This window comes from Myodes glareolus, chromosome 21 (genome assembly GCF_982192425.1).
Source record: "Myodes glareolus chromosome 21, mMyoGla1.1, whole genome shotgun sequence".
Taxonomy (NCBI): Eukaryota; Metazoa; Chordata; class Mammalia; order Rodentia; family Cricetidae; genus Myodes; species Myodes glareolus.
This window is the reverse complement of record NC_142046.1, coordinates 49,196,684-49,224,630: the sequence shown is the minus strand read 5'-3', so window position 1 is coordinate 49,224,630 and position 27,947 is coordinate 49,196,684. Positions and strand designations below refer to the sequence as shown.

The 27,947-nt window shown below is 40.1% G+C and overlaps 1 protein-coding gene across 5 annotated transcripts in view; it reads right to left on the bottom strand.

Moving 5' to 3' along the window:
- B3galt1 (beta-1,3-galactosyltransferase 1) overlaps window positions 1-27,947 on the bottom strand; it is a 517,332-nt gene that overhangs the window by 137,457 nt on the left and 351,928 nt on the right. For 2 of the 5 annotated variants that reach the window (XM_048425921.3, XM_048425925.3), the window contains exon 1: window positions 7,441-7,609. The exons of 1 other annotated variant lie outside the window; for it this stretch is intronic. The gene's annotated coding sequence lies outside the window, so the exon portion shown is untranslated. Of the gene's footprint in view, window positions 1-7,386; window positions 7,610-27,947 lie in introns of those variants that run through there. 2 more of the 5 variants (XM_048425922.3, XM_048425924.3) reach the window with 2 other exon arrangements.

Below are 27,947 nucleotides of genomic sequence, written 5' to 3'. Positions count from 1 at the left end.
ACTAAATTGTCTGTAGCAGAGCTTACTTTTAATGATGAATAACATCCCCACATCCCCATGACATTTTCTGGCAGAGAGAGAGAGAGAGAGGGAGGGAGGGAGGGAGGGAGGGAGGGAGAGAGAGAGAGAGAGAGACAGAGAGAGAGAGAGACCCAGAGAGAGACAGAGAAGGGGAAAATATGAATGTATCATAGAATGTTAATTCTATAGGATGGCTCATGTTGAGGATTTCAGTACATCTTCTAAGTTGGTGATACCTTCTTAATTAGGGCAACTTCTTGGACAGTATCCTTGAGCTGGGAATGTACCTCAAAGATAGAGTACCTGCCTGACCTGATGGAGTTCTGGGTTTCTTCTCCAACAGGACAAAAAACTAAATAATACGACATAGAATGACATATGACATTTTCATGCAGAAAGGGAAGGAATATTTTCCAAAAAACCCTGTACAATATTTTCACAATATTTTATGCCAAATATTCAACAATTTCTACAAGGATGGTAAATTTTTCTTTGAAGAACTTTGAACAATGCCATAGTCCAATGCATCATTTTTTAAAACCCAGAATCCTGCTTCAGTAGCATTGCATGTTTAACTGGATGATTCACTGGGAGAGAGTAAAGCCCTGAATTAACAGGGCTGTTAGGTTCTTTCCCCAGAGTCTCTCTTTGATACCTATGCAACTATTTAGCCATCTTCTTTCTGGTTAACTCTTTTTTTTTTTTGGTTTTTCGAGACAGGGTTTCTCTATAGCTTTGGAGCCTGTCCTGGAACTAGCTCTTGTAGACCAGGCTGGCCTCGAACTCACAGAGATCCGCCTGCCTCTGCCTCCTGAGTGCTGGGATTAAAGGCGTGCGCCACCACCGCCTGGCTTCTGGTTAACTCTTGAACTAAAATTCATTTTCATGGTTGTCTTGCAGTCTTTGTGTCTCTGTTGTTTTTGTTGTTGTTATTATTATTATTGAGGCAGGGTCTTTGTATGTGGCCCTCTTTGTCCTGAAATCTGCTATGTATATCAGGCTGGATTTGAACTCAGGGAGCTCTATCTGTCTCTGCCTCCTGAGTGCTGCGATTGATGGCAAGACCACACCACACCTGGCTTTCTGTTATTCTAAAGTACATGTTGTTTACTGGCAGTTCTTGAGTTCCGTATCACATCCAACCATCTAGCTACAATCAGTGGACAGTCCCCTCTGCCCCGGCTTTTGCTATTTTATAGGGTGAGGCATCCAGATGACTGACGTGTTAGCTGGGGTTTCCATATAACAGACCATTTACCAGAAAATACTAAGCGGATAACAATAACTAACATCAAACTTTAAAACTGAGAAAAGAAATAAAAAACAATTTAATTATTTCTGAAGAGAAAATGTTAATCAAATATTTACCTGCTAGTGCAATATTCTTAAATTATAAACTACAGTTCTTAGTGTGCTACTGATGGAGTTCAGAACATTCAACCCCCAAATGACATGTTGGCCATGATTGTTCTATGTTTTTCTCATCCTTGTTTTCTCTTGAAACTAGCCACAGAATCTTGGAGGGCCTCTCAGACTGCCTTTCTCTTCTTTGCTACAAGTCCCTAAGTAGTAGTGTCTGATCTAGTTATCCTGAAGGACAGTCAAGAGCATCTAAACAAATAGGTTTATAAGCTACCCCAGTCTGTTACTAAAAGACAGATTATAACCTTGGTCTGTAACCATGCGCTGTCCACAGAACAGCATTGTGGTGCCTATTCTTTAGGCTCTCCTTTCTGAAGGCTTCCATGTCACCCAATCCTCCCATCTTTGGTTCATCTCTTTTGTTACAAGGACCTCAGCCATGAACCTAGCAGTGGGCCAAGAAAGGTAAAACTTTTCTCTCTTATATCAAAATCTCATTGACTGCAAAAACTAGCACTGAGGTGGCGAGGCAGTGTTTATTAAGAACACAATCAACCTGTGTAGAAAGGCAAACTTATTTGTTAGTCCTGGAAAATAAGAACAGATTGAATTGTTGAATGAGTCAGGAGGAAGAGGAGACATGGAATTTACTACTGCTTTCTTAGGAACCAACTAGGGTAAATTCTATCAAAGAACTATGAGTCTACATCTGAGCCAGCACTCCCAAGGAAAGGTCCTTATGGATGGTTGTGGATGCTCCTGTTTCTCTTGTGATTGGTTCTATGTGCTTTGTGTGTTTATATTTTGCTGTGCGCACAATCCAAACAAATCCTCTGCATTTCCTCGCTTGGTCCTACATCTGCCTGAGTTTATGTTGGAAAGGCCTTCCCAAGACAGGAAAACTCACTGGAAAGACCATCCGAGCATAAAAAGGGAGATACATGACCATTCCCTAACATGCTAGGATGATCTTACCAATGATCACAGAGATGGAAAGGAGCATAGGAGGAAAAAGCATTTTTTACCTTCATATTGCAGAGAAGATAGATGCACTTTGATGAAATTGAGGAGAATCTAATATCCTTACATGTGACCGGAGAAAGAATTAATTATGACCTTTGAATAATAAATTGGCTAAAGAATTCCAAGAGTTATAAAAATATTCAGGCATAGATTGAGGAATCCTATTTTTGTGTAGCTATCTTAAATATAGAAACCAAAAGAGGAGCAGAGAATCCTAATTAAAAGTGTCCATTTCAAATATTGATTTTAATATCGAAAGAAACTTAAATATCACTCACTAAATGAAGGTAGTAAATGAACCATCCTAGCAGAACTGGAGTGTTGATATGCACCTTTAGTCTCAGAAATGAGGGAAACAGAGGCAGGAAGATTACTAGAGACTGGGCAACACAGCAAGATTTCCTTCTCAACGTTTATCATAGAGGAACCTGATAAAACATCTTGCTGTGATGTAAAATGGGTAAAATCATGATGATAAGCATGGCAACGAAGGAAAGTACTTTCTTTTCCCCCATTCTATTCTTCTCTCATACATTCCATCCGTACCACAGTTTCCCCTCCTCCCACTCCTCCCAGTCCATACCCCACTTCCCCTCTTCCCCAGATACACTTCTCCTCCATTTTCCTTAAGAGGAGGGAGGCACGCAGGGCTATTTCTGAACATAGTCCAACAAGTTACAACAAGACTAGGCACAAATCCTCATATCAAGTCTGGCCAAAGCAACCCAGTAGGAGGAAAAGGGTCCCGAGCAAAGTCAAAAGAGTCAGAGACATTCCCTACTCCTATTAGTAGGGGATCCTATAAGAACACAAAGCTATAAAATCATAACACATATGCAGAGGACCTAGCTCAGACCCATATGGGCTTCCTGATTGTCAGTTCTTTTCTGTCAGACCCCATGAAACCTGCTTATTTGATTCTGTGAGCCATGTTCTCCAACGTCCTTGACCCCTCTGGTTTGTACAGCCCTTCCTCCCCATCTTCTGCAGGGTTTCCCTGGTTCTGTCTTATGTTTGGCTATGGGTCTCTGCATCTGCTTCCCTCGATGGATGACTCCCCTCTGGTGACAACCGGGCTAGGCACTGTTCCTATTCCTGGCTACCAAGGCAGCGTTGAGCATGGGCTCCTTCTAGTGGAGTGGGCCTCAAGTTGGACCGATAATTGGCCGCCACTCCCAGAAGTTCAGTGCCACATTACCCCAGCACAACTTGTAGGCAGGATGGATTGTGGGTCAAAGGTTTTGTGGCTGGGTTGATGAGAACACTTTGAATAATCTAGTTAGATAGGTCAAAAAGAAAATCCTGCATATAAGCCCAACTACATAGAGTATACACGTGCGGAGACATGCTTAAAATATAAGCAAACAAGAGTTTGTTAGGATGGTGAAATTACAGGTTTCTGAACGCATTTTCCAAATATACTTTTTGATATTTTATGCATTTTATAAAATAATTACCATTTTGTAATGCATTTCATATCTCCCATTTCAAATAATTTTTGTGAGAAAATTTTAACAAGGTTCTTATTCACATACCCTCCTGGAATTTGTATGTCTTCTTGCATCACATTTATTATTGAACCTGAAGTAAATTAATAAGCTGTGAAATGTTTTGGTCCTAGATGTCAGGAGTCAGCAGTATACAGTGTAATGGAGCCTGGGTCGTGGCTAATATCTTGAGAACATATTACTCATTATTCTCTCTTGCCAACAAGCAATAATAATTGTCACACGTGTATCTTAAAAGTCTGTATGAACTACTCCAAAGATTAATTATCAAATGCTTTCAAATGGGTATTTCTACTTAGAAGTGTCATCGACTCTACCCTTGGAGCTTTACATCTGAGAAGGTAAATACATCAATTAAAGCAAAATTAACTTTGAACACACTGATCCCGAATCTCTGTTATTAGAAAGGAGACAACACTCTTTCTTGGGCTGGATAGAGATAACCCCTTCCCTCCCTCCCGGTGGTCTTCTTCACGGCTCAGAGAAGTTCACGGGCAAGGGAACTCATGTCATTAGTTGGAAGACAAGGAAAAGAGCCATGTCCAGTATCCAAGTGCTCTCAAGTAAGCACGAGGTAATCCAATTTGCTAGAGATTTAGTTCAATACAGAGAGCTAATGAGGGGAGGAGGAGGGAGAGGATGTAAGATTGAAGAAGCAATATGCATTTCAAGCATGGGACATCTGGGGATTGGGCTTCTCAGAGGTGATACTGACTTTGCTCTCACAAGGCTGTTAGCTGGCCGTGTCAGAGGTATGCCTGTCTACTGGGAAGGCCTGGGTGTGTGATGCTCCTTGCAAGCAGGTGCACTCATTGGTGTCTGTGTTAATTTTGTTCTCATTTCTTCCTCCAGAACTTATCACATATGCACTTGCACTTTGGAAGCTCTTGGGAAGTCACTATGATTATTCGTCCTGCAGCTATAGAGACTTTTGTTGCAACTAAAAATAGGGGTTATATGGAGGAGGCAAATTCAAGTTTGGGAGCCATATTTATTTTGTTGCTGTCTATTTTCCTAAAGTGATCTTTTGAAAAGTTTGGGTTGAGATTTGGAGAGGAATCCACAATGAATTTGGGAAAGATCAGACTGAATGTGGTAAGACTAATAAGTTTTATATTCTATACCCAAGGAAAAGGTGAAAGTTATTCCTTGCTGTTTCTACTTCTGTGACTTAGAAACAACCCACTACTTGGAAACTACAATAGAAATTTCTGCTTTGGGAAAAGTACCGAGAGACATAAATTTAGCCCTTAAATCAGAATCATATTTGGTGTAGCAGGTGTATTCCTCATGTGCTTTTTTTTCAGTATCTGCATCTTCTCAGCAACTCAGAGGAGCTTTATGTAATTCTTTTCCCAACCATATTGCTGTTAACTCTTTTATTCTTCATACATATATTTATTCAACATTTGCTAGCATATTATGCTTTGATACTAGGCTTGGAATTTTTATAATACGTTAAAGGAAAAAAGTCATGGAGTCATGCTACAATGAAACTGAGTCAGCGATATAATAGTATCTGACTGGGGGCTTTGCATAAACTGGGGGGTTGGGGAAAGTATCTTCAAGAAGGTGACATGCAAACAGAAAGATGGCTGAGAAGATGCAATTAGATCTCAGAGGCATTGGTAGAAAACTATTGCAAATAGAACCACCAGATGAGGCTCTAGAATGGGAATGAGCTGGACACATTCAAGAACAGAATAAAGGCAAGTATGATAGAGAACAGGATCAAGGTGGGGGTAAGCAAAAGGTGAGTTTACTGAGGGACACAGGAACCACATCACAGAGGACGCTGTACTCAGGGCAAATCTCCTGGATATTATTCTAAATACAGCGGGTAGTAATGGGATGCCTTGCACAGGGCCATTAAAAGAGCTCATTTTCGTGAGAGACAAGATGAAAGTGAGGAGACCACATGTGAGGATATTGACTTAATCCAAATCAAAAGATGATGGCATCTGGAACCAGAGTGGCAGATTCAAAACGCACACTCATCAGGGGCTAGCTGGCTGATTTGATAGGGTGTGGAAGAAAAGAGAAAGAGAAGAAGCAAGGATGATCAGATTAATCAGACTTAACATCTCAACAAAAACACACTTCAAACAAATGGAAAACAGAATGGGCCTGCAACCCCAGCAGATCAGGCCCTGCACGGTTTTGAACGTATGTTATTTCTTCATTTGTATGTCTGCAGCCAAGTGGTCAGAGTCCTTGCCCGTGAGGAGCGCAGCCTGTTTCAAAGAGCAGGCAGAGCAAGGTCTTCGTAGAAACCTCTCCATCCCTTCACTATCCTACTGGTAGAGGTAGAACATAGATAGGGACTTCACTCTGTAAAAGCCTCACATTCCTCATCTTAAAAAAAAAATGAACTCAACTTTCTCTTGTGCTCTTTCTAATCGGAAATTTCAGTCTCTTAATACCCCAGAGTGTCCATTCCAGAGCTCTGGGTATCTATGCCATTAACTGTGAGCAAGTTATACTCATTAAAGGTCTCAATGCAGGTGAGTTGTTTTTTTGCTTCATTCCTAAAGCTGGTTTAGCATTTACAGTCCTTCTGGAGTACGAGCAAGTGATGTTGGTTTTGTTTGAACAGCAAGTCTACCCTTTGTACCTGGAGGGTAAACGATTTTCTTTAGAAGTATATAAACCCCAATTAGCATGTTACCCTTTATTCTAACAAAGAAATTTTTTTTTGCTGCCATAGCTCGCTTTCAGAGTCAACTCTACTTAATAGAATATACACTCTATCTATCTGTCTGTCTGTCTGTCTGTCTGTCTGCCTGCCTATCTATCTATCTATCTATCTATCTATCTATCTATCTATCTATCTATCTATCTATCTATCTATCATCTGTCTGTCTGTCTGTCTGTTTGTCTATCTCGCTGTCTCTGTCTGCCTGTCATCTGTCTGTCTACCCACCTACCTATCAACATATATTTAGAAGCATTAATGTCATTGCTGAATAGGTTCCACGGTGATGCCTTACACGGTGTTGAGAAGTTTTGCATATCACATTATTTCATCTGAGAAGTGGTGAATATATTTATCTCCTTGCCCAAGAGGGCTCACTGGATCTTAGCATTTTTCAGAGCAAGGACTGCATCTGAATTCTGCTGGATTCCCGAGCCAGGCCCGTATCCTAGCAAATGAAGGAAACAGACTTGTCCCTTGCTGTGAGGCATAATGAAGTTGATATGATATGCGAGAATCACTTACTGCCACACAGTGCGTGCCCCCCAGCTGTGATGGAAACACCCCGATGTCACAGATCCCTGGGCCTTTGCTGCTATTTGAGACTGTGACTTCTACTAAAAATCTGCAAATTATTCATACCTCGGCCCAACTCAAATTTTCCATCACAACAGAATATATCTAACTACACAAATATTAACACAGTTTCAGCATCCTCAAAATCAACAGGACTCCCAGAGCCTCTAGGCTCCGTTAGACACAGGGCTAACACCATACCTGTGGCTTTTGGCCTAATGCTTGGGCTCCCACCTTCCTCCTCCCTCTTCTCACCTCACCCAGAATTCAGAAGTCACAGGACACAGCGCTCTGAGTGTGCCATCCGGTTATTCACTGTTAATCTTCCTTAGAAATGCTGACGCTCTCCTGTAGACTCTGGACGACACCTGGTCGTTATCCTTGCTGCCTTTGGCAGCACACTACCCTGAGCTTAGGCCAACTCCTGGCATGGATGCCCTCCTCTTCCGCTTCTTAAGCACACATTACCAGGAACTTTGCCCTGTTGATTAGTGGCGGCCTCTACTTTTTGGACTATGGTTCCAAAAAGAGGAGCGGGGGAGGTTGGGGAAAGAGTTCAGGAGAAAAATAGGTAATATGAAGCAAAAATACTCAGAAAAAAGTTTTTTGTAAGGCCCCAGGAATAAATACTGAATTTGCAAGATTGTCCAAATACCAAGGTTACATAAATAATTTTCTTTATATTCATATAACTGAAGGGCAAACTATAATTTAGTCCATAAAAGACAGTAACATTTTATGCCTTCTTTCGTGGGAGGATAGCAGAAGATGGTGGCGTTTTTCATACTAGTCCGAGGATAAGTCTCTCAAGCAGGGGACAGCAACAAGCTTTCTGTCTACAAGGTTAGGGTTACAGCTAACCTGGGGTCGGAGGCTAAAAGGCGCTGTTTCCTTCTCCAGGGAGCAAAGGATCCTTCACTTTGTCTAGGTTTTCTCCAGAGTCATGGAAGGAGGCTAACCTGAATTAACAGCACTGTCTATCACTGGAAGTGGCTAAGGGTGGCTTTGTTAGGCGTATTCCTTCGGACTCCTCACAAATTTCATAAAATATGGCTGTGGGCTATGTCTTCTATTGTATTTGGTATGATTGGATTAGCTATTATGTGAAAATTGAGAAAAAGGAGGCAGTTATATCTTAGTGAGGTATAGTGGAGAGCAGGGACAGTGTGTGGGATGGTGAGAAAATTCATAAATGTAACAAATTGTGAAGATGTGAAAGTGTAAAAATAGAGACTGGGTACAACGTGAGCTGGCCTGTCCCCCAAAGTAATGCCTAAGAGAGCTACAAAGCATGAGAAACTCACCCTATAGCTGACATTTATACCATTTTCACTGACAATTCAGGGGATCAGATGTCCTGGGAATATCTACAGGTCATCAACTGATTTTAATTTTATTTTACAACTATGATGCAGATATAATTGGTTCTCTAACGAGTTCTAGTTACCATGATTTTAGCTCAGTGGGACTCAGGCTGGGCTTGCAAACTTAAGTACAGTAAGACTGCAAAATATTGTAAGCAACTGACCAATAATGGAAAAAAAGTATTTTTGGATCTGATATTTATTGCTACATATTTAACCATCTCAAAATTTGGTGGTCTAAACATCAACCATCTTTGTCCTGTTTGTTAATCTGGGACCTGGCAGGGTTAAATAGATCCCTTTGTTTCAGTTCCATGCGCCATCAACCCTGTAGGTGTCTTTTTGGAGAACTTGGGGAGTCCACTTTCAAAAGGGATTGTTCTCATGACTGAGAAGTGTGCACTGTGTGCCTGATAGGAGGTCAGCTAGAAGCTCAGCTGGTTTGTAGACTCAGCAACTTACTCCCTTTCCACATGCCTTTCCGTGGGCTCTTTGCACTTCCTTATACAGGCTAATAGATCCAGGATGCCAAGGGAGCAAGGGGAAACACCAAGGCAGAAGTGCATGGCCTTGTCGTGATGTAGCTTGGGAGGCACAGTCAAATTCTGCTGGAGAGTTTGTGGTTTACCTGACAACAAGCGACATATTCAACAGTGACTCCATAAATTAAATTGGAACGAATAATTCATATTGCATAGTGATGCAACAGTATAAAGGCATCGATGGCACACAGAATCATCTACACTAACGATTTATTGGTTTATGTAGGAATATATATTTTATCACTTTCGAGTAAGCTCCCTCTGCTTAGATTGCGCGTGTTAAAGACTATGCTGAGCCATTCGGGCAGCAGTCTCGTGCATTTCGTCATTATTCTGTCTTCCGATTGCATCATTTCCTCCTGTACTTTACTCAATCTCATGTTGTTTTCTTCATCATGGACTGTAAATATAAAATACCCACTTTCCAATAAGAGTGGTTGACAAGAGATGGACCTGGGCATGAAATCTAGAGCAATTAATGATGATGAAGGTGGGAAATCAGCGTGGATGTTCCTCCCAAATCACGAGTGTTTCATTGCACCATAGCTGTAGTCCCAAAATCTGAGAATGGGTGACTGAATCTGTTCATTGCTGGAGACAATGAGACTATAACAAATTGAGGAAGATATATGTTGAACATGGAGACCAGACTGAAGACCAGACACATCACCATGTCACAGCCAAGAACAATAGTGGTAGGCAGTGTCGTACAGCATGTGTGGTTCCACCACGGTACACAGGGTACCATTACCTCTGGACAGTCTGAATGATCCAGATTCTTCCTCTATTACCTACTATGAAAGAGAGCTCTATATGTATGTGGTTAGGAGGTCAGTGGAAGAATTTTATTAGACTCTAGATGCACTAATTTTGGGAGAGCATTTCTTTCCAGAGACACCTCTTCACAGGCCTTAGGGTGGGCGAGGAGGAAGGAAGAAGACGGAATTGATGGCAACAGCTTAATCATGCCATTGAACCTGAAGACTTTCCAACGAGAGAAGACACAAGGTGGCAGAGAGTGACGCTGATGATCCTGACCTTGTGCAGACCTCTGCCAATGTGAGTATCCAAGTTTCTATCAAAAAATTTAAAAAACATAAAAATATTTTAAGTAAAAAGATGCATGGGATTTAAAAAAAAAACCCTGAACGCTACTACAAAAGAGCAAAAAGTGGAACAAAAATGACTCTAAAAAGTTTATAAAGTTAGAGCAAGCTAAGGTGAATTTACCACAAGTTTTATATACATAATGAATCCACCCACCCAGAGGTTGTCAGATCTACAGTAATGGGCAGTAATGTGCTGAACCCCTGTAGCCTATAAAAATCACTCAGTGATGCAGCTGGAGCAACATCTAGTCATGCTAAGCCCAATCATGTTATGGCCCTGAAAATGTATATCAGTTTTGTATCTTTTACAATGTATTTTTCTATATTGACATATACAAGAATCACCAAGCTATAAATGCCAGCAGTATTCAGAATGGTAATGGGCTGTAGAGGTTTGTAGCCTAGGAGAAAGAGGCTAGGTAGTCCAATTTTGCTGTGTGCTGTTTTACCACATAATTTTGCCTAGCTGTACATTTTTAAATGCATCCCTATTGTCAAATGATGCACGAATATGATATGATTTCATCTCTGCCATAGAGTTTTGGTAAGGCATGTGGGCCCAGGTAGGTGAATTAGAGCATCTTCAGAAGGCACATTCTGCAACATTCATTTATGTAAAAATTTCCTTCTTCGCATATTACTTTAATATTATTCCCCAGAGACTATATTAGTTCATTGTCTCATTGCTTGTACTTGACAACAAGAAACTTAAGAAAGAATGGGTTTGTTTTGCTGATGGTTCAAGGGGCACAGTCCATCACAGTGACAAAGAAGAAGAGGTGGCTGGTTACACTGTGCCCAAGTCAGGAAGCAGAGAGGAATCAATGACTGTGCTTCTCCAGCTTTCTGTCTTTAATTCACATCAGAAACCTGACCTATGGAATGGCACCACACACATACAGGGCGGGCCTTCATACCTCAATTACGTACTATAGATAATCCATCACAGAGGTTATTGCCAAGGCGGTTTTAAATCCCACTAAGACCACAGTCAAAACTAGCCATTACAGAGATGACAAGGATTCTTCAATGGCGCTGAAAGATCACCTTTGTGCTTGCCACAAGGTCCCTGAAGTTTTCCTCCTCATTCTATTCCCCCCTCTTGTGTCTGTACAGCTGTGCCTGGGGGACTTCCATTCCCTAAGTTTGTTCTTATTCCCACTGTGCCTTCTTCACCAAGGGATAATCACATCCCTATTAGGTTAAAATAAAGGAAGACTGGCCACTCCTGATCTGTCTTCTCTTGTTATTTTACTGTAGAGAGATAGTAAATAGAATGCTATTATTATTAATATTTGGTTTTTTGAGACAAGGTTTCTCTGTGTAACAGCTCTGGCTATACTAGAACTAGCTCTTTCAGATGAGGCTGACCTCAAACTCACAGATATCCACCTGCCTCTGCCTCCTGAGTGCTGGGATTAAAGGTGTGTATCACCACTGCTTAGCAGAATGCTATTTCTTTAGGAAGTTCCTTGGTCTTTTATGTAAACAGCAACCTGCAAGACAAATCTTATCTGAAGTCAAGTGTGTGTGTGTGTGTGTGTGTGTGTGTGTGTATTTCAGACTCATGATAACAGAATTCATATTTCTATAATTTTTGGCAACTTTAATTTTCAGCTACATGAGCTAGTATAGTCATATCTGACTTTCAATTAGAAGATTAAAGTTCATTTTGTTGCTTTGCCTTCCTTTCCCTAATATCTTTATCTTTGACTCTTTTGGGTGGGTGAAAGGTTAAACCAGAATGATAGATAAAATAACAAATTAAAAATACCTTTTTAATCAATTAAAGTAGATTCTGTATGTTGATCTCATAGTTGATAATTCCCTCTTTTGATTTTTTGTCCCATCTCAAAGAAATGTCTCCAACTTCAGAAGATCTTTATGATGTGGGAGGTCCTTCTGTATATATGTTGCTTTTATTGGTTAATGGATAAAGAAGCTGTTTCAACCAGTGGCTTAGCAGAACAGAGCTAGGCAGGGGGAAAACTAAACTGAATGCTGGGAGAAAGAAGGCAGAGTCAGTGAGATGCCATGTAGCCCCACCAGAGACAGATGCTGAAAATGGGTTAAATTAAGACATACAAGTTAGCCAATAAGAAACTAGAACTAATTGTCCAAGCAGAGATTTAATGTAGACAGTTTCTGTGTGGTTATTTCATGGCTGGGTGTCTGAGAGCAAGCAAGCGGGCTCCTACAACACCTTTAGTCTCCTGATTTTAGGAGGGATGAGCAATGGACTGGGCCTCTGCTCTCTTGTCAGTCAGTGTCAGCAATGGGAATTCTTTCCATGGTGAAATAGTTCTGTCTATGAAGTCCAGTGAGTCATCTACCTGCCCATGTGGTTACCAAGCTCTTGGAAAATGACTGCTCTGATGGAGACAGGAATATTGGATTCATTTCCTTGATGTGAGAGTTAAATAGTCCCAATAGGTAGTAGCTACCATGCTAGCATTGGGGACAGTGGTTTGGAATCTTAGCCTGACTTCCTTGTCCATCACCTTCTTTTGAAAAGTGCCTCAATACCAAGTATCAAAATTGGATACCATTAGAGTTCCCAAGCAGCATGGGCAGTTTAATAGGATGCTGCTTTCTACTGGGAATCATTTAGTTTTATGAGGCTTACCTCTTACCTCATTCACTAAAGACATGGCTATGCCAGTGACTTCATTATGGAAAATACTTTGGCATCTTGATTATTTTTTACAAGCCTCAGGTCTTACCATAAGGTTAGCAAGGCCTGTATTATTCGTGCAAGTCATCTCTTTCAATACTAATTTTGTGTGACAAATTACCATAAGACTCAGAGGCTCACAAATCAAACATGCATGGGTTGTCTGGATTCAGCTCATCTTGATTGACTAGAGCTGAATTTCTCTCCAGGTTCCAGATCTGCCTGTGCCCTATGCCTTGGGGGTGTGTTCTACTAGAGATGTCAGATGCTCAAATAACTCACATAGTAAAGCCCAGAAAGAAATGGTAGAATTCTATCAAGTATGTTAAAAGTATGACATCATGTGTCTTTACTGCAGGAGAGTGAGGAGCTATGACCAGTAGGAGAACCCATCCTCTGTTTGTCTCTATTTCCCCACCATTGTGTGTGTGGGAGTGTGTGTGTGTGTGTGTGTGTGTGTGTGTGTGTGTGTCTGTCCATCTTTCTCTTCCTTCTTTTCCACTCACGTCTGTATTTGTCTAGTTTTCTTTTCTGTTAATGACAATGGAACCAATGTTTTAAAACAAAACAAATGAACAAATAGAGCAAAAACATTTTCTATCCCTGGAGAGATGGTACTTAATGGTTTGACATCTCTCTTGTTTTACTTCCATCTCTGAGAAACTGTTTCTTAACCATATTTTTCATTGCAAATGAATCAACTATTGTGGTTAGCTAGGAATGGTATTACTAATTCTGATCTTTAATAGCTTACTTGATATTCCATGGCTGTAATGGAAGAATTAGTCTAAATGCATCAATTTTGTTATCTTTTCCTTTTCCCTTAAAGCCTTTCATGTTCATTTACTTAAAAAAAAACCCACTAATTTCACATCAATTTCTCTGGACTTCTCCTATCTGGAGCTCAGCAGTATCTGTCTAAAGTCATTCCAGCTTACTATCTTCATTCAAGTCTCCTAGATGCCAAATCTTTAAATGAATGGTGCTTTCTTTCTTTTCTTTCTTTCTTTCTTTCTTTCTTTCTTTCTTTCTTTCTTTCTTTCTTTCTTTCTTTCTTTCTTTCAAAAGTAGGTTAGGGAATAATATATGTGCATGAGCCATGATTCTATTTGCACAAACAAATGCTGCTCAGGGAGGAGGAAGGATGCTTCATCTCTAGGAAGTAGTGGCTGGGAGCTCTCATCATTACATTCCTTTCGAGCATCATCTTATTGTTGATGCAGCATTATTTTTAAAACTAAATTTGTGAAAAATAAAACCCACTAATAACCATACTTCCAATATTTTGACAGGTTGTCACAGTTGGCACCACAGAAAGCAAACCCACATCTCTATGAACTACCAGTTTCTGGTTATGAATTCCCATTGCAGAATAGGAAAGAAAGACATGAGGGTACCCTCCGGGGGGTCAGCAGGAATATTTTAGGACTCGGTAGCTTTGCATTTTTTCTACTTCTTGAGTTTCAGTTGCTCTCTTGGTTCTTCATTTCTATGAATTTCATACTCAAAACTGATCTACCCTGTAATCTGATATAATCATCCCAGCATTAGCTCAGTTTATGGGAAAGGATGTCACTTAGAGGAAAAATGATTATGCTATAACTTCAGGGCTTTTGTAGCACCATTTCACATCATCCTAAAAGTTCTGCGTAGCTGGGCAGCAGATGTCTTCCATTCTAATAGCAAAGAGTTTTTTTAGAAATGCTCCAATCTTTCTGATTTTACCTCAAGATAACCTAATCCACCAGTACCAACTGGCAATGAGAAAATCTGCAAACTAAGTTTCCACTGATAAGCTTTCTTCTTTGTCATTTAGCCTACATGGACCAGAATGTCATAAACAATACTCATGGTCAATCATGGAAGTCAATCTTCCTACTTGAGGCATTAATCTACTTTCTGGGTGTCTAAAACAATGGTCAGGACAAAGACTTTGTTTGCTGAGTTTTAAAGGAGGATACTAGGTCAGCAATATGGCTCAGTGGGTGAAAACACTCCGAAGCTACCAATATGGATGTGAATTTCATCCGTGGAACGAAAGAACCAATTTCTACAAATTGTTTTCTGACATTTACATGCTTACCCTGATATACATGCGTGCGCGCGCACACACACACACACACACACACACACACATACACGTGATATTTATTTTAAAAACACATTTTGATGTCTTCATTACTGCATTACATGACATTCAATAAAATCCCTATTGTGTCTCATTTCTTTTTTCTTTACAACTAAGAATAATAATAAAAATATGCCTGCTTCTTTGACTCCTGAGGTATAAAGAGGCGATATGAGAGCATGTAAGAGAGTATTTGACATGCAGGAAACTCAATACATCTGAGGAATTTCCCCTTTAATGTTCTGGGAAGTTAATGTGAATATAGTAGGATATTCTATAGTCTCCAGAAAAAGAATTGAAAGCATTGCTTTTTTTGTGAGAAAACCTACAAGTGAGTAAGCGTTAAATCAGATTCACTTACATAACATAAGACTATTATTTTTTTCCTGTTATAAAGACAGGCTTGCCCGACAACAAGCCTAGAAACACATCTGCTTTGTGATATCTCTTTTGCAGCTTCTCTCGTGCCATTTCAGAATATTATAGTATTTGACAGTGTGGGAGAAAGAATCCCATTTTTGACATTAAATCACTTTAAAAGTCTGAATTAGAGTACCGTAAATCATGTAAAATTGTTTCAATTTTATTGCATGGCACTTCAGGGAACGAATTTGATTTTCTGAAGTATTTCCGTAGGAATGGCCTTATTATTCACTTTCCAGGGTTCTAGCTATATTGTATTACATATCCCCACACAATACTACCAAATTTTATTTTCATACTGTATATAACCCCTCTGAAATCAATATCTGAAACATTTAATTCCTGTAAATGGGAATTTGTTTATTAAAAATGCATAGGATATAAAACAAACCAATGACAATCCCATCCACATTGTGCAATGCCACCCAATGACTATCCCATCCGTATTGTGCAAAGCCACCCTTTGCTCTTCAACATTGATGCATATTATTTTAATCCCACTCTCCTGGGAATTAAAATGGAAGAATATTGGTTCCTTGAAAATTCTTAGAAAAATCATATAATTCAGGAACCATGTATAACACTAGTCAGCTACAGCAATGACCCTGACTTAGTAATGACTATACAGTATGAGGCTCTTTCTCTTCTATTCTGGCTGATAAATGCTGCTCGGGAGTGTCCCAGGGAGAATTCTATGTGGCTGTCATGTTGGAGTTCGAGTAACTGAAAATTCCTTGGGCTTCTAAGGAGTAAAGACTGGACTGGATCAACTTGACGTAATTCATAAGCTATGACTTTGCAATTTAGCTAGAGAACTGCAGGCCCCAAAGTCAATGCATAAGGTTTGTTTTTCAAAAAAGCCCCATCTTCCTAAAAACTCAAGCGTGACTCAGGCTGGTAACTGACTTGCCAGAATTTGCTAGGTATAATTTGAAATGGCTGAAAATTATCACGTGTGTTGCAGTCCAAATGCAGCGTAGGTAGCAGTAAAGTACCGAAGCTCCCACAAGAGACTCAGAAGAGGTCGGATGGAGTGTGCTGGTGCCTGCCAAACAGCATCTGTCTTCAAAATGCCTGTCTGAGAAGCTTCCTTCATGCCAAAATTGAATCCTTATCTGAATTTTAGTCAAAGCAAAACATAGGCTGGCAGACTGGGTGGATGTTATTTGCTGTTATCAAAAAGCCCCATGGTTTTCTATCATAACTAATTAATTTTTGATAAAGGCCATCTGTTTCAGAAAAACAAAGGAGCATAAAGAAGTCATTGTCTCTTAGCACACTTCTCTCATTTGACAACCCTTGAGGGAGAAAATCGGGGCCGAGACAACTTATTTTCATTGTTATCAAACCCAGGATTCGTTGCTCTGGCAAAGCACTTACAAAGTAAACTTCATGGCCGGCGTAGGTGTCCTTACAGGAAGTGGATTTTTTTTCTTTAAAGTAAATGTTGATGGATACTGTAACCATCAGGGTCCTTGGGCTCTCTGACATAGGTTTCTGTGTTGGAAATTCTCAGCCAGTTGTCTTACCACACGGAGTGCCAGGGCTGTTCCTGGGCAACTCTCCCTGTCCTCCTAGAACAGCTGATGGCCAAACCTTTATCCTCTGCTGGCAAGGTCAGGAACCAGTGAGTTAGCCCTGTCTGTCTGCACCTTCTTCAAGCCCAGATATTCTGGAGCCTAAGTCCCGGTAGAGCGCATTATCCTAATGACTTCTCTGAGATAGTTCCTCATCATGGCTTTTTGTTGTTGTTATTATTTGTAAAACAAAAAAAATAATAGTGCTTATCTTAAAATTTTGATGATTTGAAGTAAATCTTCAAAACGCATTAGACAATAAGTGCTCAGGGTAAACATAAAAATTTATTATAATGAAAGTAGGCACTCGGACCTTGGCTCTGAGAAAGGACAGTCTCCTGAATCATGGTCTCATGATGTGTGACTATAAATTTCACTTTTTTGGAGATGTATGTCCCTCTAGATTACCCTGATACCCTGTTCTTCCAGGTGAAGCTCTGAGACTCAGAATCAGGCCAGCTTGATTTCAGGATTGGACTGTTGGTTAGCCAGTGAGTCACCAAGGCATTGCCACAATTTAGTTGGCCCTTCAGAGCCCCCTGCCCTGCCATTTTCCTTCTTCTTTCTCTCTCTATTGAGAAGCAAGGACATTCTTTGGAACAACGTGAATTAGGACAGTAGAGATCAGATAATTCATGCCCTTAGTTTTTCTTTGAATAGATAAATGTTTATGGTACTAGTAAATCTTCAAAACGCATCCATTGGGAATTAGGCGTTAAATCACATGGGGAAAATGCTCTTTCCTTTCTATACAGACCAGCTGGCAGAGTGATATGTCAAAAGCTCAGCCTCAGACAGAGGGGCAGTGGTTGTCTAGTATATGGGAAGGCTTGGGTTCAATACCTAGAACTAATAAACTAAAACAAACCTAAAAAGACAGTGTCTTATCATTGGTGAAAAAAAACATTTTTCTTTTGAATTATTTTTTACATTATTTCTATAGTAATAAAAGTCTAGGTAAACAAACACCCCAAATGATCCAGAACACCTAACCTTTGCTAAGCTGGTTGCTATACAGACAGCTGTACTTGATGAACTATATAGTAATAACTCCATTAAATTCTCATTTCAATTTTGTGTAAAATATACAGTTCCATACCCTTGTCTTTGTAATTTAACTATATTCTAAGATCCTTTATATTTTAGGTATGATTAAGATGTTATAGTGATTAGAAGTAGTTTTTCATGAAATTCAAATCATATTTAAGTGTTTTGCTAGAGATATTATAGAATATTGAACAGCAGGATGGAGAGATGGCTCAGTGCTTAGGAGTACTGGATGCTCTTGCAGAGGGACAGGGTTTGATTCCTAAGACCCACATGTTGGTTCACAAGCATCTGTAACTCCAGTCCCAGGGAATTCAACACCTTCTTCTGGTCCGCAGAAGTGTCAAGCACACATGTGGTACACATTTAACATGCAGGAAAACACCCATACACATAAAAATTTAAAAAGCAGAACGAATTGGAATTTTCACGGTTGTATTTGAGGAAGTATTTACAGGAATGTGTGTTCACTCTTCTTGATCCTTTGCTCTTTCAGTTAAAACCTAAGTGAATATTATTTATGATATTCTGACTTATGGACATGTATTGGATAGATTTTAAATTGGTCATCATATCCAAGCAACTCCAAATTATATATCATGTATATCCTGGCAACATCAGTATGATGATGTTTACACATCTCTTCATATACAATTGTGTCTGAGAATAATTTATAATATTGTGAAAACTAGATTTTTAATTATTTTCATAAAACCATAAAAAAGATGCTGAATGCTCTTTCTCAAAACAGAGAAAAACCCAGATCCTTGAATCCATGAAATATGATTTTCTGCATAAAAGAATAAGAAAGGGTGTCCTTTTGGTGCCCGGTGAATCTTTGTATAGACGAAATACTCTAGAACTTATTTTATAAGAGAAACCGGTCTTGATATGTCTCTACATCTTTCCATTTCTATTATGAACAATGAACACGAGCTCCTGTGGGAATGGGAAGTCCACAAGCAATGTCCTCTGAACATGACGAAGTATCTGAAGCAAGGGGATTAAAATACAGCGGTTCAGCAACACCCCAAATTCCACCCTTAGAGCCAAGCCGGAGACTTCAGGGTCAAAACTGCAGATCCAAAAGCCACAGAGTCACTGAGCAGCGGTGAGGGCTTTTTAGTTTATGATGAAAATTTATGCTCTAATACTTTTTTTTGTTTCAGTAATAGTTCCTTGGCAGCATTTATCCTCGAATGAACTTGTCTAAACACTGTGTTTTATGTAACTTTTTGCACTTCAAAAGTACAAAGCCAGTAAGCCGGTTGGTCCATTTTACTTTTTAGGAACACTGATTTGGCGTGGAAAAAAGCCCAGAGAACTGGAATTCGGGTGACCTTCATTGTTTCTATTTCAGCCTCTGCACAGATGGAGTACGATTCTTGACCTTGAGTTTCTACGACAATGTCTAATATAAGGGATTTCACAGAGTTAATCTCTAATGCTCCATTTTAAATATCTTTTGAAGTATCTAAATTCATTTAAACACTAACTGATAGCAGAATGGGAAGCAGATGACCTTAAAAGAAGTGCTTTAAAAATCATTTTCTATTTTTTACTCATTAGTCCTCAGACTGTAGTTGAACCTGAATGAATGGCTTTACCGTAAGGAAAGTTCAATCCACAAAACTTTTAATTGCGGATACACCCACTACTGTAATGAGTATCAGCATCCACAGCACTTGCCTCCTTTGTACAAGACAACTCTTCTGACTATCATAACATTCTATACAGTTAAGACAGTCAGGATTTCTCAGACTAGGCCAGCAACAGGACAAAGGCATAAACACGGTCCGGAACAAACTCACTACTAGAAGGTGAAACTATATCAGTACCTAGCAAATAAAACTGTTTTCAATGGTACAGTCTTTAAAAGTATTAAGGCCTTTCCTTTGCAGTTCAAGAAAACCCAAACTGCCTATGTTTGGAAATCGATGCTCTAATGGCTGAAAGACCAGTTCAAATGACAAAATGAAGTGTCTTCCTACCCTGTTAGCTTGTACTCTCTGTTTCCAAGGAGCACCTTAATCAATGCCTTCAAGCATTTAGCCCTACTGTCCTGAGGAAAATGCGTGACTTGCCTCTGATCATCCTTTCTCTCTTCAAAGGACCAGAACCTTCTTGGTGGATCACTTAGGACACAGTCTTCTATTAATTAACACTTAGGTCACAATCGCATATTAATTGATTTCCTGGTTAGCTCTTTCTCTGTCTGTGCCTTCTGGATGTTAGGATCAAAAGTAAACTGTGTTATGCTGGGTGGTGGTGGCATACATCTTTAATCTGAATACTGGGGAGGCAGAGACAGGCAGATCTCTGTGAGTTCAAGGCAGATCTCTGTGAGTTCAAGGCCAGCCTAGTCTACAAGAGCTACTTCCAGGACAGACTTCAAAGCTACAGAGAAACCCTTTCTCAAAAAGTCAAACAACAACAACAAACTGTGTTATCATGCCATGTGAATCAATCGCGATTCACTGAAGAATGTGGTATAATGATAGCAAGTTGCTTGGAAGAGTTCATCATTACAGAAGAGCACATTTGACAAATGGAAGAGTAAAAAAGTAGTGGATTGTGGCTCTGTCATTGGAAAGTGCAGGATATTCCTTTACACTGTGTGAATATATGTCATGTCACTATGGTTAGTTTAATAAATAAGCTGACTGGCTATTAGCTGGACAGGCAGAGGTTAGGTGGGTCTGGCAGACTAAAAGAGAGCACAAAGAGGAAGAGGAGTCTCAGGGTGGTGAGGAGATGAACAGAAAGCAGGAGATGAACTTGAGGTACTGAGAAACATGGCAGAGCACAAATAAGAAATATGAGTTAATTTAAAATGTAAGAGTTAGTAACAAGCCTGAGCTATTGGCTGAGCATTTATAACCAATACTAATTCTCTATGTAGTTATTTGGAAATTGACTGGCAAGAAAGAAAAGTCCACCTATGGAAAAGGACCAGGAATTATGCTGCACAATTATCTTGTTACAATGCAACACACAGATGAACAAACAAACACAAAAAAATGAATCTCAGCTAGGATGTGGAGTCTGCGATTCAAACAGAAGAGGGCAGTTCTTTCAAACTGCACAGCATGTGTGCTGCAGTGTACTTTCTTTTGCATACTCAATTCTTATCCATTTATCTCCCTCTGTCCTCGGAGCATAAGCAACTTCAGCGATCATAGTTAAACTTGGAAAATGGGCATATAATTACAAAAGCCATTAAATTCCATAACATAGTCATTTCATGTAATATATTCGATTTTATTTAATTCAAGGCAATTCTTCAAGTTTCTGCAATGTTCCGGAGACACTGAATCACTCAATTAAGGTAATATTTGTCTTGAGAGCAGTGGAAGAAGAAAAACAACAGCACCAACAAGAGTTGCTTGACACCATTAAGTCCTTGTTATATTTAAGCAACTGTGCAAAGCTATATGTGTTCTCTTTATCATTTAATCTACGCAATAACATGATGGACAGGGAATCACAGCTTTTGCAAATTGAAAAGCAGAGACCCAGGGAGCTATAGAGTGGGGGAACAGGAGCACACAGATGTTATAGATGAAGGAAAGGAAGAAATGAGAGGGGTTAACTGGGGCCAAGAAGAGAGTATCATAAGTAAGAGAGGAAGGAGAGATAAGTAACAGCAAGAATTTTTGAAAAAGGCAAAGAGAAACATATTTTATAAGATTACATAAAATATATTCTCAAAATGGAATATAATATATATTAAAATTGAATTATGCCTTATAGTTGATAATGCTCCCTTATATGCAATAGACAATCTAACAAACACCCCAGTGTCAGATGAGAAATTTTCCTTCAAGTTGCTAGTCAGGAGGCTCTAAGAGAACTTCAAAATAATATAGACATTCTCGGTGTTTGCTTCCCTGAACTTAAAGGTAAGACCCCACTGCTAGAGGCACACCAATTTTTGAATCCAGGTCCGGGTAGAATCAAACTGATTCTGGAAAATTCCTCCCTGAGGGATACCTCTCATAACATTGAAAGGTGCTATGCAAGTTACGTTGGGAGAAAAAGAATCAATAATCCCACTTAGCCGTAAAACTTGGGAACCACAAAATGATCAGATTGGCAAGACATCCCCAATGGTACAACAGTGGCAATGATATCTTGGATATAACCACTAACTGGGCTTAAGACCTGTACAGTAGGAGGGAAACCATGACAGGCACTGTGGAACTAGGCAATTGCTGAAGGTTAGAGAGTACATAGCCCTCAGAGGAGAACCTGATTTTGTCATGCTCCCAAATAAACAGAGCTTTAACCTGTGTTCTACACATCAGTCATTATATGCAAAGATTAGTGTAGCTCCGACCCCTCAGCAAAAGAAGTTTCTTTCTGCTACTACAGAGAATGCAGACAGTGAGTGACTGGGGTGAAGGGCCCAACTGGTACACCTACAAAACCATCCCTGTACTTCCAGCTCAGGGAACATTGCGTAGTAGTAGCCAGAACGATTGTATGGAGCAGAGGACAAGATGCCTGTTCTAAGATGGTGTCTTGTAGACACCACGAGGTGTGAAACCCATGAAATCTCAACAATATTGAGACTTGAATGATGACCATACCAGTCTACATATAAATGGGAATAGGGTAAAGTTCACAAAGCTCCCCTCCGAGATGAAGAACTGAGTGTCAGTGTCTGCTGGAGGAGGAAGATCAGTCTTCCCCAGGCCAGAGCCTCCTGATAAATCATCCAATCCCATGTATTCGGCCTTAGCTTTAAACACATGTATACACAATCACCTGTAAATGAACTATGCAGATTGAATATATAAACGTGTGTGTGTGTCGGTGGGGGGAGAGTGAGGATATGTATGTATAACAATAGCAAGGCTAGAACAGGTCAGAAATCCCAGAGGAAACTTGTGAGTTGGAGATGGGAGAGAGAGGGTTGAAAATGATGTGAATACAGTGTGCTCATACATGAAATTCTCCAAAAGATATTTTTTTTTTTAAAAAAAAGAAAATCAGAAGCCTAAGGATTAAATAATTCTCCAAGGTTCCTTGCAGTAGATGTGTTAAACCCAGACTAGGAAAATAAAACTTCTTAGAAGTACAGTTTGTCTTTTGATAAAAGAGATGGGCAAGTGTTCCCCGATTGTCAATAGCCATAAAAACCTGGACACAACATTCCTCTTCTTTATATTGCCAGGTGTAGCATGATGTTTCACAGCTGACCTGGCCAACCTCTACCATGTGTGATACTCTCTTCTCTAGGTACTGCCATCAGCTTCAAATATGGCATCACTCATGATCTATGGAGCTACTGAGGGCAGAGATTTTGTAGAATGAACAACTGACATTTTCTCTGCTTAGCTAGAGACACAAAAACACTACATAGAAAACAACGAAAGACATTTGACGACACTGAATTGCTTGTTTTTAAATAATTGATACGGCACATAAAGATAAGAATTCCTCGAATGATAATGTAGCCAGCAAGTTTTTAATGAAAGAAAGCAATGCATCATAATCACCATAGCAACTCTCATTTATTGACCATCTACAACTTGTTAGCTATAGAACTAAGTATGCTATATTTATTATTCACACTTTGCTAATGAGATTAAGATGTTACAGGGTCAGAAATAAGATCTGAATGTTACTCTATCCAACTTGTAACTACAAAATAGATCTTGATCTATAAATATGATAGATATAAAAAGAAACGTTTGGAGATAACTTACATTCCCAATGTCCGTTTTCTTCCTCAAATTTCAGTTGATCCCAAGGATGACACTTAAAGACCAAGTTTCCTCATCATGCCATACAGCAAGATGTTGGTCTCTGTCTGCATTCTAGTAGGTGAATGAGGCCCGAGAGATCTGAGCTCTCTTTACAAGGGACAGCCCCCCACCTCCTCGTCATCAGCTCTACTATGGTTGGAAGGTGAGCAGGCTGCTCTGCCTTAGGACATAACCAGCTTAGGTCTTGACAGGAAAGCTGTGCTGAGAGCTGAAGGAAGTAGGCACCATGGGGTGGAGATATCTGCCCTGAAATTTACTGTGTTTTGATCACTCTTTAGGGGGAAAAATTAGCTTGTTCTTGCTTAAGCTGCTGCCATTTCCGATTTCATATTAGAGTATATCTTTTATCTCAATAAACTCATTAAGTGAAACAGCAGAGCTCAAGAGGCAGAAGCAGTCGTAAAACAATTGTGCTAGAGAATAATGGGAAGCAGGGAATGTTTCCCTCAAATGAACAGGTATCCAATTGTGAAAAGATTTCTTTGGTTGACTTTATATAATGAAGCCCTTAGGATTAGAATTTCTTCAGGAATCTCATGCAGAGGGAAAGAAAGGCACCCAGGGGACCCCGGTGCCAGATGAGGGTCTCATCTCCCCAGGAAAAAAATGTATATCCCAGGTCTGATAACATGGACTAACGGTGAAATCTCCATATGTGCATCTCCTGGCTTTTGTATTATCTTTTCTATAAACTGTGACTCTGCTGCAAGCAATGTGGAAAGTAGCTGAGAATTTCCCTTTTCCAAGTTTGGCCAAATCTTAATTTAAAAAAAAATCTATTTCCTTTGATCAGTTCATCCCAGTTTCTCTGCAAATTGGTGAGAATAAAAAAAGACAAAGATTCTCATAACATTTAATAGAATAGATCTGAGGTTTGGTAAACAAGAGCAGTGGGGGGTGGTGAGCGCAGGTTTCTACATTGGTTTATTAGGTTGCTCAAGCATCAAATGTATATTGATTACCTAGCCTGAGTTGTGCGATTAAAAATACTGTTCTTCAGTATTAATCCCCAATTTAAAATAGCTAACTAATCATTTGGGTGCATGTCTGTAAAAAAAAAAGAGCCAGGGCATGAAAATGAAAGGTAGATTATTCAATCATTTATACGTGCAATTGCTAACATGCAAATTAGAAATTTTAACATCACGGTGGATTGAATTAAAGAACAGGACATCAAGGGCGGAGAGCGAAGCTGTAGAATAAACACTTAGAGAATTAAGTAGTAGATTGCACTCTTAACATAGTCCAGGTTCCGAGCTGACTCTCCAGTACACAAAAAAGCAGACAGGAAAGACTTAGAAGGGAAAGAAAGAAGGCAGAATGTCGGTAGAACCCACAGGGTAAAATTTAACTGACTTCGATCATTCTAGAAGTGTTGCTCAAGTTATGGCCTGACAAGAGATTAATTAGAAGCACATAAGAAAAGCAGGTAGTAGTCTAAGATAGGGAATATAGTGGGTAGAGCCAAAATAAGAGAACATGGCTCAGTCTAAGTCAAAAAGGAATTCAGAACGGTTAGACTTCGAAATGTGGGTGAATCATTAAAGACTGGTAGGATGAAGTTTTTTAGGCACACCAACTAAGAAGAAGACAAAGTTAAACTCCACATCTTCCACAGTAGAAATGGTTGCTGCCAGGAAAACTGAAGAGGAATAGATAGAGGTGCTAAGTAAAGAAGGCTGCAAACTCCCACGCTGTTCTCATTGAGAAATAGGGTGCGTCCCATCAGCTTGACTCTTGGGTGTCTCTTGAGTTCCCAGACATGCTTTCTTCACAAGATTCTCCCCCATCTTGAGTGGTATGGGGCTACCTCATAAGGGAATTCTAAGCATGAAGACCATGGAGGACTCTTTACAGAACCGGTGTTCCAGATTTGCAGAACCTAAGGGTGCGAGCAGAGTTGTGCGACCCTTCAGGGCTGCGAGGCTTTGCACTGTCCTACGAGTTGCTAGTGCCTGTGTTGAAACCATGTATGAACCTCAGAACCTGCGAACTTGTATTTGAAGAACACCGGTGGCTCTTCTTACTCTGTGGACTATACAGTCACCGAGGGAACCACGGGGAGACCGCACCTGAGCATCCTGCATGCCTAGTGAAGACTATGAGAGAACAGGGGGGGAGCACAGGGTTGCAAAGCTGGAACAAATGAGTATGGATTTCCTGAAACTGAGCCATTTCAGCTGCGCTCTCAGTGGCTACAGCTGCAAGGCAAGCCCAGCCAATAGAGCATGGAGAAGAATCACGCAGCTTCCGGTAGCCACCCAAAAGTTGTGAAAAGTAAAGAATTGCTTCAAGGTTCCATGATTCGAGCTGGTTGCATCTGCAAAGACAGCTCATTGGTAGAACTGAAGAAGCCCGAATCTGAATGGGCTGGAGAGGAATCGGAATCAGATAGCACGATAGAACATTTTAAGTCGAGAACAATCTACAGTAGCAGATGTTGCAAAGAGTTATAATAGCATGACAGACTTGGCATGCACACTGTTTATACTGTCAGTTAGGAAAGGAAATATGCCAACTTGTTAAGTGCCTTTGGTTTATGAAAAGGACAGTGTTTCCCTTTTGTCCTATCCAGTGAAGAGCTCCTGTAAGGATGCTTCTCCCTTGAACTGTGATTGTACTCACGAAAGACACTGTATGTCGAGCATCCTGTAGCACACTATGTCTCTGTTTATCACTCGTCACGAGGTTGGAATAAGCTGAGGTTCCCTTGATTCTCTGCCCGTTGAACCTTGCCTAAGCTCACTGTGTGGTATCGATGTGGACTAACTGTGCCTCCACATACCATGTGTGGGGAGCTCAGACTCTAGCTAAGCTAGGTGATGTTAGGAATGGTGGGAGCATTAAGGGAGGAGACAGCTGGATGTCTTTAGGTCATTGGAGGCATGTCCTTAGAGGGGAGTAATAGGTTCTCCAGGAACCTCATTTTCTCCCCGGCTTCCCATCTCACCATGTGACCTCTCCTCTCTCCTCGGATGCCCCGTCACCATCCACCATGCTGCAGCCCAGCTAGGGAGGCATTTTAACTAGTCAGTGCCGCACAGTTTGGACTGTTAGTCTATAAAATTTGAGCTTAATGACTCCTTTTCCTAGATTAAAGTCCTCAGCCCCAGGTATCTGCTATAATAGCTAAGATGGACAAACACCCCTTCAGTCTTCCACTAAGGGGATTAAATGAATGAAATACAAAGAGTCTGTGCCTTTTATGTCAGGCTTGTACTTCGGGATGCTTTTTCTTTGTAAGTGTCTGCTGTGCTCATTAACATCTGTTGCAACATCTACTACCCCTTTTTGTTGTAATCTCCTACTGGTTTTTAAGTGGCTATTCAATTGTAAGCTTGGTTCTTTTTTAAAAAGGTCCCACAAAGAGACTGAAATTAAGTAAGCACTTACCCATCCTCTCTGCAGGGCATTGCCCTTGCCCCAGGACCCTGGGCATGCTAGTGTTGTGAATTCTCATTTGGGACCAACATCTCAAGGCTCCCACTGAGAGCCTTAGCGGATTCAATCACAAGTTCAGCTGCCCCTTATGTCGTTCGTTTCCTTAAGGGCTGTAATTTGACTTATCACGCTGCCAGGCTGAGTTCTGGCTGTCCTCCTTCCGTTCCCTGGCTCATCACAATTGTTGGAAATTGGCCTGAACTACAAATCTGGGGAACTTGAAAGAAGAACCCATCTCATTAGTTTTCTTCTGAATCACCCACAGGCCATGATGAATTCACCGACTTAAAAAGAAAAGCATAGCCCCAAATGATTAAAATATTAAGATATTATTATTTTCTCTTGGAGTCATCTATCATTATGTTATCAAGTAGATGACACTTGGCATTTGATTTTTATGATTTGGGGTAATTTAAAAACTCTTGAAGAGTTCTATTATTTCAAAGTTATTTTTAATCAGAAAAAATTCTGAACCCATTGAAGTTAAAATATCTGTTTAAGTGCAAAGAAGAACATAAAATTTAAACTGCCAGACACTTACAAAGCTTGTAGAAAATTCATAGGGAGTGTGCTATAGTTCTCAAACCAACTCATTGGGAAACAAGAAAAGGAAATTCTGCTGAGCCCTAGAATTCCAGAAAATGAGCAAGCATATTCTTTTTTAGTGTAAAGTAATACATATT